This window comes from Pinus tabuliformis, chromosome 9, assembly GCF_031772625.1.
Source record: "Pinus tabuliformis cultivar Carrire ecotype Pingquan chromosome 9, CPIR1, whole genome shotgun sequence".
Classification (NCBI taxonomy): Eukaryota; Viridiplantae; Streptophyta; class Pinopsida; order Pinales; family Pinaceae; genus Pinus; species Pinus tabuliformis.
In genome coordinates this window covers 960,363,870-960,376,501 of record NC_142307.1, presented here as the reverse complement: position 1 = coordinate 960,376,501, position 12,632 = coordinate 960,363,870, and positions in this window count along the sequence as shown.

Genomic DNA, 12,632 nt, shown 5'->3' with positions numbered 1-12,632 from the left:
AGAAGCAGGCATGCTGGCTGAAGAGCATATTAATAATTTCATGCTTTCTGTTAATCTCAACGGAGTTACCAACGAGGATGCTGTCGTCCGGCTTTTTCCCTATACAATGCAAGGAACAGCCGGGTCATGGTACTTTTCGTTACCTTCCGGGTCTATCACGAGTTGGGACATTTTTCAAAGTCAATTCCTTACCAAGTTCGGTGATGACAGATCAACAACGACGTTAATCAATGACCTATCCAATCTTAAAGCCGAGGCTAGAGAACCCATTAAAGATTTCAATTTACGGTTCAATAAAATCCTCAACAAAATTCCCGCTGCTTCCCAACCCAGCGAGGAAGTCAGATGTGAATGGTATATTACGGCCTTACCATCAAACTTGGCGATCTTCGTGGATAGAGCAAACAAGACAACCTTAGTTGAAAACTTGACAGAGGCAATAGCAGTAGAGAAACACGTAGTAGCCCTAGAAAAGAGATCTGCGATAGAGGAACGCAAATCTAAGAAAATCTCTTTCAAGGAAGACACCAAGAAGAAACAAACGAAAGATCCTTTCGATTTGGAAGGATTACAAAAAGTATTAAAGGCCATGTCCAATGAGATGATTGACATAAAAAAGCAAGTAGCAGAAACTTCTTCCAAAAAGCCCTACAGAACTTTTAAAAGAAGTCCTTCAATGGATGTGAAACCACCCAATGCTATCTCAAACGTCGAATCCGAAGAAGAAGAAGAAGAAGAGAATACCACTGAAGGGCAGACCGATGACGAAGAAGTTGTGGAACTACAAGGAATGTGGGATTTCATCCTCCCACAAGAAGAAGATCAAGAAGCATTTCCGGTTAGCACACGAAGCAAAAATCAACTTGATCCTCCCCAAACTACCCCTAAACAGAAGGGCGCAAGCCCTACAACAAAAGATAAGGTCGCAACAAAGAAAACAACCGCTAAAGCGACTCAATCTAGCCCAGTCCAATCAGATCAAACACCTCCATCAAAAACACTGATAGTGTCCGATGAAATGGAATACAATATTATTGATGACATGAAAAAGACTAGGGCTAATATCACCCTTTATGAATTGAGCAAATTAAAAAATCAGCAGAAAATAATGATGAAAGAATTACATGCCGTGCCTACTACATCTTTGCCTACAGCTGTAGCTTCCCACAACATGGGAAGACCTCCAACCAACACGATCAATAAAGTTGACCCAAATGACATCGCCTTGATTGGAGGAAGATCAAGGTCTCATACTCCCCCTTTTCTTCTCACTTATGAGATTTTCAATAAAAATGTACACAATTGTTTGGTTGATTCTGGTGCTTCAACGAATATTTTACCCAGATCAATATGTGCCAAATTGAATGTTCAACCACAAAAATCCACAGTGCGCATAGTTCAACTTGATCGATCTCAAGTTGAAGTGATTGGTGAACTTAACCAAGTGACCATAAGATTGTCGTCTAACCCGAAGGTATGTCAGGTTATTGACATTCTAGTAGCTGACATCCCTGAATTCTATGGCTTAATTCTTAGCAGATATTGATCTGAAAAACTCCACGGATATTTCTCAACCGACTGGTCGCACATGTGGTTACCCTACAATGGTAAACCGAATCAAATAAAGGTTGAACGAGAGTTACACCAGAAGTACATAGTGACTGAATTGGAGGGAGAAAATGAAGCAATAGCATACAACAACAGTATCATAGGCAATTACTCGGTAGATTCTTTCCTCGGCAATTTCAATGCTCATACTTCACCTTACTTAGAAAATTCAGTTTTGTCCCAGGTCGAAATTTTTTCCCAAACTGATAATTCAAAATGTATTAATTTTTTAGATAACCCTGTAAATACATCTTTGTTTTGGAAATTATATTTTGATGGCTCTAAATCTAACGAGGGAGCAGGAGCAGAATGCGTTTTGATTAGCCCAGACGGAAATAAGACCATGCTTACGTGCAGACTTGAATTCGATTGCACAAACAATACAGCGGAATACGAGGCCTTGGTGCAAGGCCTATACAAAGCAATCGGGTTGAACGTTAAGTACCTTCAAGTCTTTGGAGACTCTGAGATTGTCGTCAAACAGGTACGTAACACCATACATTGCCTATCAGGTCATTTGAAGCACTATCAATCTTTAGTACAAGATCTGACTGCACATTTCATAGCATTCAATATTTCGTCAATCCCAAGACTCCAAAATGCGAGCGCAGACCTGTTAGCTAACGTAGCCTCTAGACTCATTCCCTCCGAAGATTTTAGTCCAGATAGATTCTCAATAGAATTAATCTTTAGACCGTCCATCCCTGACAACATCACAAACTGGAGAGTATTCAATGACGATCCTGACATTGTAAATTTCCTCACTTCTGAAGGATCCTACTCCAATCAAATAATTGATGAAGACCGTCATGATCACCAAATACAAAAAAATAGCACTGATAATGCTATACCTAAATCGGTGGTCAAGTTAGAAGACTTATATGATTTGAAAAGTCGGTTTAAAAGGTCTACCAATTCTAAGCTTTACAGTTCGACTCTGAACTATGAATTAGTAAACCTAGGAACCGATGAGAAACCACAAAACGTTAATCTAGGCCATGGCCTAGCCCCTGAAGAGAAATTAGTGTATATTCGTCTTTTGAGACAATACAAAAGCGTTTTTTCCTGGAATTACGATGAGCTGAAGACATACGACACTTCTATCATTCAACATACTATCCCTATGATTGACAATGAAAAACCTGTCCAACAGAAACTCAGAAAAATCCACCCCAATTTAGAAAATCAGATAAAAACTGAGCTAAATAAGTTATTGAGAGCCAGAATAATTTTCCACGTCAGACATTCCAAATGGGTTTCCAATATGGTGCCCGTTAGAAAGAAAAACGGAGATATTAGAATTTGTATCGATTTCCGGAATCTCAACAAAGCCTGTCAGAAAGACAATTTTCCCCTCCCACCTATGGAGCAGATATTACAGGCAGTAGCAGGCTCAGAATTAATGTCTTTTCTGGATGGATTTTCAGGATACAATCAAGTGCTGGTACATCCCAATGATCAGTTAAAAACCACATTCCGAACTAAATGGGGCACATACGCATATCGGAAGATGCCATTTGGTTTGATCAATGCCGGCGCTACATTTCAGAGAGCCATGGACATCGCATTCAAAGGTTTAGTCAATAAATCCGTAGTGATTTACCTAGATGATATAACAGTGTACTCCAAGAAGCGAAGCGACCATCTCAAAGACTTGAAACAAATCTTTCAACGATGTTTAAGGTATGGGATTTCACTTAACCCAAAGAAATCTTTTTTCACATTAAGTGAAGGAAAACTTCTAGGATTCATAGTGTCAAAATCTGGTATTCACATCGAACCTGACAGAATCAAAGAAATTTCTGAAATATCCATGCCTCATAACAAAAAAGCCATGCAATCTTTCCTTGGTCAAATCAATTTTGTGAAGAGATTTGTCCCAGATTTTTCACGTATTGTTTCTCCTTTGCAAAATATGATTAAAAAGAATTCAAATTTTAAATGGGGTCAAGATGAGCATGAAGCATTCAACTTGATCAAACAAGCTATCATTAATGCTCCATCTTTAGCAACCCCGAATTTTTCAGAATCTTTTATCTTATACACATTTGCCTCAGAGAAATCTTATGCCGCGATTCTAACTCAAGCAAATCAAAAGAAAGCGGAAGCTCCAATCGCATTCTTTAGCTCGAATTTACAAGGTGCTGAATTCAACTATTCAGACGTGGAGAAACAGGCATATGCTGTTTTCAAAGCGATCAAATATTTCAGACCTTTCTTACTTAAAGCCCATACTAAGGTCATAGTACCATTTCCAGCGGTAAGAAACCTTCTAATACAGAAGGATGTGGGCGAAAAAAGAGCAAATTGGATCACCGCTTTACAGGAATACGATCTTGAGATCAAACCAGCAAACATCGTAAGAGGTCAAGGCTTCTGCAAAATGTTGGCTGGAGCATCGCAAATTCCTGAGAATTCATTTGAAGAGGTACATACGTATGAGGTAAGCCTAAACGATGCAGGATCATTATATGCTGACACCATTTATTTTCTTAAGAACGGGTATGCTCCATCACACCTAGATCACACCAAGAAAAGAGCTCTGAGATTGAAAGCTAAACAATACCAACTCATAAATGATGTTCTGTTTAAAAGGAATTACGATTCTGTGCTTCTTAGGTGTCTTGAGAAAACTGAAACCGAAAAGGTTTTGCAGGAACTCCACGATGGACCAGTGGGCGGACACTATGCTGGAGATGCTACTGCACATAAGATCTTACGTGCAGGATATTATTGGCCCACGCTGTTCAAAGACTCACACAGTTACGTGAGGAAATGCCAAGTCTGCCAGACTGCTGCAGGGAAATAAAAGAAACTGTCCATGCCACTACAGCCGGTAAACATTGAGCAACCATTCAGTCAGTGGGGCTTGGACATAATAGGTGAGATCGTTCCTCACTCTTCTAAGCAGCATAGGTACATCCTCACGGCAACAGATTATTTTACTAAATGGGTAGAAGCAGTTCCTCTCAAGACAGCTAATTCTGAAAACATTATTGAATTCATAGATCAATTTATAATCACTAGGTTTGGATTGCCAATGGCCTTAATGTTTGATAATGCCTCATACTTTTCTGGAAATGCAATGACTGAGTTTGCACTTAAAAGAGGGTTCAAACTGAAATATTCTGCCAACTACTATCCTCAAGGTAATGGATTGGCTGAATCGACAAACAAGAACCTGATCAAGATTATTAAAAGAACAGTCGACCAAAACCAAAAGAATTGGCACAAAGCGTTGGTAAATGCTTTATGGGCAGATAGAATAACGAAGAAAGCTTCAATCGGCACTTCTCCCTTTAATTTAGTTTATGGGAAAGAAGTGGTTCTTCCAACTCACTTAGTCATTCCCTCTTTGTCTTTAGTACAATACATCGATGAAGTATCTACTTCCTCCTTACAATTAAGACAAATGGAAATAATTAAATTAGAAGAACAACGAGAACAAGCTAAGAAAACCCATGCTCATCACCAAGCGCTGATAAAATCCTCTTTTGACTCAAGCATAATGACCAGAAAGAATTTTCAGATGGGAGATTTAGTTTTGAAATGGGATAAGGCTCATGAAGAAAAGGGCAAACATATGAAATTTCAGTAAATGTGGCTTGGTCCTTTTCAGATTGTAGAAGTCATAGGCCCATCAACATTTGTGTTGCAGGATTTAGCAGGTAGAAGAGATTCTTTGCCTGTTAACGGACAGATCCTTAAAATATATTTTCCATAGAAGATCACTCTTCTATTTTTGTAGGATAGTTTTAGATTTTATTTGTTTTTCTCTTTCTTATAAATAAAACCAATTGTAGATGGTCACTAAAAGGGTTCATGAAAAAGACACCAATTCTCTATCAGATTTTGATTTCGCTTGTACAAGTAGCAAAAATTTTCGAAAAATCTGATTTTTATTATTGACAAATAGAGTTAACTTTAGCCTAGACATGATACTAGTTTCAACTTCAAAAATTTGATGAAAGCAACCTTTGGCAAAAATTTGTTTTATATCAGCACTATGAAAGGTATCAATAATAAAATAAATATTCTCTGTAAAGCTGCTGTTTTCAAACTCTATTATGGTCGTCCAGAGCTTTCTTAAGGAAAAACAATGACTTCCTCCCTGCTAAAGGAAATCGCAGCATTAAGAGGAACAATCCGAGAAAACACTATATCTCAAAGAATAAGAGGTCTCATCACGAGCCGGCTTATCATGATCACAGATATTATAACTTGCTGACTTTGCCAAAACTGTCTACCAAAACAGGGCAACGACTCAAGATTGTTGCAATCAAAAGACAAGGGGTCTCATCACGAGCCAGCTTGTTCAGCAAAAGTGTAAATCAAGTGAATGACTGTGTCATAATTTGGCCACCAAACCAAGACATTGTTCTTTAGAGAATAAAAAAGGAAAAAGTGTCAAAAAAGGGTTTTCCTCTGAAAAGTTGTAAATAGCCTTAAGCAGGATAAAGGATCATTGCTGGGTAACAGGTAACCCTGTCGAGGCTATGGACGCTTGCGGGCAGCAGAGGCTCTACCTACGACAAATGAGCATATTTTAAAAGCCAGCACGCAGAGAAGACCTTATTTTATCTTTAAAAGACCAAGTAATGTCTGGTGTGAATACAAAGACAAAGCCTGAGGAAGCAAACAATTGGAATAGAGAAAGGTTGAAACAAAATATCATTTATAGGATAAGGCATAATGTACTCTATCTGTCCATAACAAAATTTAGACTTATGAATTTTTTTTTTTCTTCAGAAGTTAAAATTCAATAGAAAAATAGAGATAACTGGTTCTTCACAGTGAATCGCCATTGTTGTGGTCACCAACAATCCCCCTCTTTGTTGGTATTAGCAATAACACCAAGCAAATGGGGACCCTTAAAAAAAATCCAAAAAAAAACATTTTATCAAAATTTTTGTATTTTAACTCCCTAAAGCTGTATCGCATCGCGAGAAGAGAGTGAAACGTTTGCCTATGCGCATAATAAGCTGCGAAGAAGCGACGCGAAATTCATCGCATCGCATATATTGTGAAGCGCTCTTAAATGAAAAACTTAAGAAATCGCCGACGGCCGATATGCGACATCGCATATCGCAACATCGCATAAAGCAGCACACAATGATTGGATGACTATTGCGATCTACGATATTGCGATCTGCGATATTGCGATTTGCGATGAATGCGACCATCAATTCCTGCGATGACATATCTTGATGACCCAATCCTTGATACTGCGATGCGAGTCGCAAAAAATCACTCATCGCAAAATTTCCTCGACACAGTATTCAAGAAAAGCTGTCTGTATACCAAAATTGGGCGCGCGCCTTGAAAGAAATTAATGATTGTACGCCAAAGTATCCAAGAAGGATTGTGTTATGTTTTTCGAAGAGTCAGTTCATTATGAGTGTCATGATTATGCATTCATTAGAGCTTAAAGCTTTCACGTCAATCTTTTCGTCATTACTCTTTTCCTTTGCGTAAACTGTAAGACAACAACTAATATAAAGTAATGTGCAGGAAACATCTAAGGAAAAGGGGAAAGCGTCAATACTTGGAGAACAGAGAAGAGACGCCTTCGCAGACGGATGCTGCATACAGCAGGACCGCGGATTCCAGAGTATCACTCAACAGATACTGATGCCAATAGGCCATCCAAAACTCAGAGTCAAAGCCGCACAAAAGCAGCATGTTTACAAAAGATCCTGAAGCTTAGACTGGGTAAAGAAAAAAGAAAAACGCCAGAAAGGGAAAACACACCAGAAAAGCCTGGAACAAAGAACGGAAGTAGTTTTCAATACAGAAAATTGTTCAGAGAGCAAAATCCCTAACTTATTCAGTCATTCGCAAGGCCGGAAACTGAAATAGCAACAACACAATCCGTTTAAGAGAAATTTGGGTTATTACCAAGTATACACACAGTGAATACACCAAGCCAGAGGAAGATTTTCGAAAATATCTTCTAAAGTCTGCCAGAAAGCAGTGCCAGCTCTTGTTATTTCTATTTTCGTAACTCAAACGAAAAGGAAAGACAACCAGCCGACTCTCCCCAGGTGAATGTTGCATTGCTTACAGCACTAAGGAGCAAATACAGAAACGGTTAGAAATTAGATTCAATTTTTAGAAATAAATTTGCTTTAGTAGAAGGGCGGTCATTTGAAACCGTGTCCTAAATTTATGTAATTAAGATTAATGAGCTAGCAGTATTTAAACCCTTCTCAGGCATTTGGAGAAGGGTCCGGAAATTTGTCAAAAAACTTGTCCTCAGAACATGCACTTTTGCACCCTCGGAGGGGGTTTTTGATGAATGGATGGATCGAGATTTATCAATGTTTGCATTTAATGTCTGCTATTGATGTTGCACTTTTGTACTCTTAGTAGATATTAGAACAAGTAGAGATAAATCGTTGTTGCTTGAAGCTTATGAGTGGAACCAGTCATAAATGGTACTTTTATCTCTTGACCATTTCTGCTTATATTCTTAAAGTAATATGTAGTTTTCAGTTGTTTATATGTTAACGCATGAATGTGTGGGTTACCATTTGGCACTTCTATACGGTGGAGTCATTTATTTGTGCTTGATATGTGAATAACTTATTATGCGATATGCTGTTCACAACTGTTTTGCTTAAATTTTTATGCAAAGTGGTTTATCTTAACTGATTTCTATTCTTATGATAGCTGAATGATCTTTATTACCAGTTATTGTTTGAAATCTCTTTAGATCGCATAATAGAAGAAATACACCCCAGGTTAGCGTAGATTAGATGTGTTGTTTCTCATTAGATTACAATAGCATAGAGTTAGTTTAGAAGTTTGAATTAAATTAGCTTTAAATACTCTTAGATCAGCATCATCCAACTCTACACACACACACCCCTTAGATTGGTAAACTGGTCCCATTATCCCCAGTCGGACCCGCTATACCAAACGGATAAGGAGCTGCCAACCAAGTTCCGGACTGGGTGGGTATCCCCCTTGTTGTCGACCCGATTTTCGGGCCTTCAACAGGAGGATATCTAGGATAACCTGGAATTGGATTTGCAATAGGAATGTTATAACCTCCCAGGACACTAGGATTAACCAGACCAAACTGGGATGGTTGAGGCTGCTGATAAGTATAGCCAGGTACGGTTGATACTAATAAATTAGATTTTGTACAGTAGGACCGGATTGATATTGTCCCTAGTACGGTTGACTCGTGGCAATTGTACTTAGACCAGCTTGTCCTGCAGGCATTTGGACCGAAGTCTGAACTGTAGGTCCTGACTGGGGCACAGAGACTTGAGGAGTTGACACTGATGCAGGGATAGTAGAAACCGAAGCTACAAATACTCCAGAAACATGTTTGGTAGATTGAACAGAAAATGTAGTAGTTGCAGCAGCAGTTCGAGGCAGAGTCTGAGGTGAGTTAGGCCCAGGCGACTGAACTAAACCAAGTGCAGAGGTTTGAACTGTAGGTTGGACAGGTTGCTAGATTGGACTAGAAACCAATGGATGTCCAGCTTGATAAGGTAACTGCACATTAGGTTGCAAAGTCTGTTGAGTTTGATATGGATCCCACACCGTATTCATTCTGGGACCCATAAAAGGTTGTATGTATGAAGGACCATAACTTGGTTGAACGTAGGGCTGATAATTAGGTGGTACATTTCCAGCTCCTTGTAAAAATGACTGACCAGAAGGCCGTTGGAAACCTTGAGTTGGGTACTGACCTTGAGGCTGATAACCCTGAGGCACGTACTAATTTTGGGGTTGAAAAGCATCCTGAGGAATATGTAGTTGACTTTGGGGTATGTACTGTCCTGAAGGTTGAAAACCTTGAGGTAGCCCTCCAAGCGGAAACTGACTACCTTGGGGTTGCCCCCCAGGTGATAACTGACTACCTTGAGGTTGTCCCCTAGGCGGTAACTGACTACCTTGCCCCCCAGGTGGTAACTGACTACCTTGAGGTTGAGGGTTTGGAATACTACCAGACATTGTAAAAATCTGTTCTACGTTCAACATTTTAGTTCCATTATTACCAGGTGATAACTAATTTTTAGTTGGTCGAGGAGTTGCTCCTGAAAAAGTACCAGAAAGTGACTGGTACCCCAAAGGAACAATAGGACCACCATATAAAAATGTTTTCGGTGATTGGGAAAACATGGATGACTGTCTTGACATGATTGTTCAAAGATAATAATCTTTGGGTGTAGGATGAAAATAATGACATGCAAACAAATAAAATTTCAATAAAAGCACCTAAAGTCTCTAAAGAAACAAACAAGTGAATCACACACCTAAAAAATCTAGGAGTTCAAACCACACACAAGTAGTAACTTTCCGTACCAAAAACACTAGTTGGTGATGAAATCCAACATCGTAGAATTCAATACAGAAAGGGCAATTGGAATAGTTACCTCGACAACTTGCTTAATGAAACAGACTGGCACAAGTTTTTTCACATAACCATCTCAAGTGAAGAGAACCCCCTAGAAAGTCCAAGTGGGTCTAGTCAACGTCTGCTACAGGTACAATGAGACCCGTCCTTCACCGTCACCTTAGGAAAGAATCTTAAGATTATGGTCACTAAGGTTACCAAGAGTAACAAATACAACTGGGGGAACAGTCTACGATCCGATCTACGCGCAATGGCAGAGTAACAATGCTCAATCCCCTTGAAGGCTCCTCAACATGATCAATCCGAGGTTTACCAACAAGTGACCCCAGGCTCCTCGAAAATGGTTAATCCGAGGTTTACCGTTTTTAATACGCGCAAATCTTCTATCTTTCCCAATGAGACAGACTTGATTGTCTCAAAGGTTCGGACATGATCTCGTGATTGACTCCTTTAAGAGGAGCTTCCCAGATTATATCAATTACAATTGGATTTATTTCCTACTGCAAGATATAGCTACTTGTTTGTTTTAACTATCTTGGAGAGTTAATTACTCCCTACTCCAAGATACTAGCCTAAGCTATATTGGTGATAAGAGCCCTAGATATAAAAAGATTGCTAGATCAATTTTAATTATGTTGGCATTATGATTCTGGTATGGCTCTATGATACAGGTGTTGTACTTGATGGCAACTCACTCAAGTGGCAAAGCTCTGTTCAGGCTCTCAAAATGATGAAAATTACGAGGTTCGTAGGTGAATGGTTCAAAAGGTGCGGACCCGCAGGTTCGTCGTCCATGAAGTGCGGTCATACCCGCAGGTTATCCGTTCAGAAGGTGCGGTCCCCTAGTTCACTCACTTCAAGGCAGAGAAGCGTGCTCCCGTGGGGTTTCTTATGTTTGGCCCGTGGTATTTAGCCCGTCGTTCATGATCGTATGGTTTTGGCCCGTGGTATAGGATCTAATTTATTGAACCCCGGTTTGGATCCCTTGTATTGGTTATTGATGGTTTTGTCCCATGGTGTGAATAAGGGCTTGACTATAAATAGGGAAGGAAATCAATTGGCTGAGACATCTTTGAAATTTGAATATCTTAAGATCTGAATTTTGGGTTATCGGTTTTAAAAGCTAGATCTAAATCAAGGTAAAATTTAAAGGCAAATCTATTGCTAAGTCGTGATCTCTCGGGCACATGATCAGATCTGTGGATCTGACTGTCTGTGGTACATTGGAGGACTATTAATTTGGCCCTAATTAGAGGTTCGCAGGCGATCTACAGCGTGAGTGCGGGTGTACGCAGTACAAAATAAGGCGCAGTGCGAGTATACGCAGCGCAGTTGAAGGCACAGTGCGGGGTACGCAGTACAAAAGAAGACGCAGTGCGGGTATACGCAGCGTAGCTGAAGGCACAGAGCGGGGTATGCAGTACAGAAGAAGGCGAAGTGCGGGTATACACAGCGCAGCTGAAGGTGCAGTGCGGGGTACGCAGTACAGACGAAGGCGCAGTGCGGGTATACGCAACGCAGCAGAAGGCGAAGTGCGTGGTACGCAACGCAGAAGAGTGCACAGTGCGGTGGTACGCAGAAGGTCAGAAGAACACAGTGCGGATATCCGCAGCATTCTGAGAAGTTTGGGTGGCTCATTGGATTGATTGTATAAGGAGATTGGTTGATTCACATGTACTTGATGTTTATTTGATGTTCTTGGATCCAGTTTGAAAATTAATGAAACGTGGTCCTTAAAGAAGTTAAAGAAGTAGGGGGTTGTAGCTCCCTTCCAGGAGAGACTGGAAAACGAGAGAGAGTTGTAGCTCTCTGCAGGTTGCAGCCTGCGTACTGGTAAAGGGCTGCACCAGTACAAAATCATTGTAAAAGGAGTTTCTAAGAAGATAGAGACATATTACAGCAGGTGGTTTTCACCCACATTGCATTTCCACCTTATATCTGGTGTTCTTTGGTGTGACTATATGTTTTTCTTGTTCATGCTCATTATTTTATGGTACTGACATACAAAGTAACGATCAATATCTGAAGAATAATTCAAAGTATAAATAAGAAAGATATAATGAAAAGAATTTGATAATACTGATTCACCCCCCCTCTCAGTATTATTTCCAACAATTGGTATCAGAGCAGGTCCTTCTGAAGGAGCTTGATCGCTTGAAGGAAGATCTATCATCATGAGCAACTACGAGAGGAAAGCATCAATCAGGCCACCGATTTTTGATGGGACAAACTTCGTATATTGGAAGGTAAGAGTTACTGCCTATCTTCAATCTTTGGGTACAGAAGTCTGGGACATCATAGAAATAGGGTATACTTTTCCATCAGCTACTCCTATAGATCTAGCTGAGAAGAAGAAATATGAAACAAATGCAAAGGCGGTCAATACTCTTCTAGGATGTCTATCTCAATCAGAATTTGTGAAAGTTATGCAGTATAAATCCGCAAAATAAATATGGGACAAGATTGTTCTGAGCTATGAAGGAGATGATCAAGTAAAACGTGCAAAACTTCAAACCCTCAGGATTTAGTATGAAAATCTCAAGATGTATAATGATGAAAGTGTGGCTAACTATTTTCTTCGTGTGGATGAGATTGTTAATTGTATGAAAAATTTGGGTGAAGAAATAAAAGAGGCTGTTGTGGTTGAAAA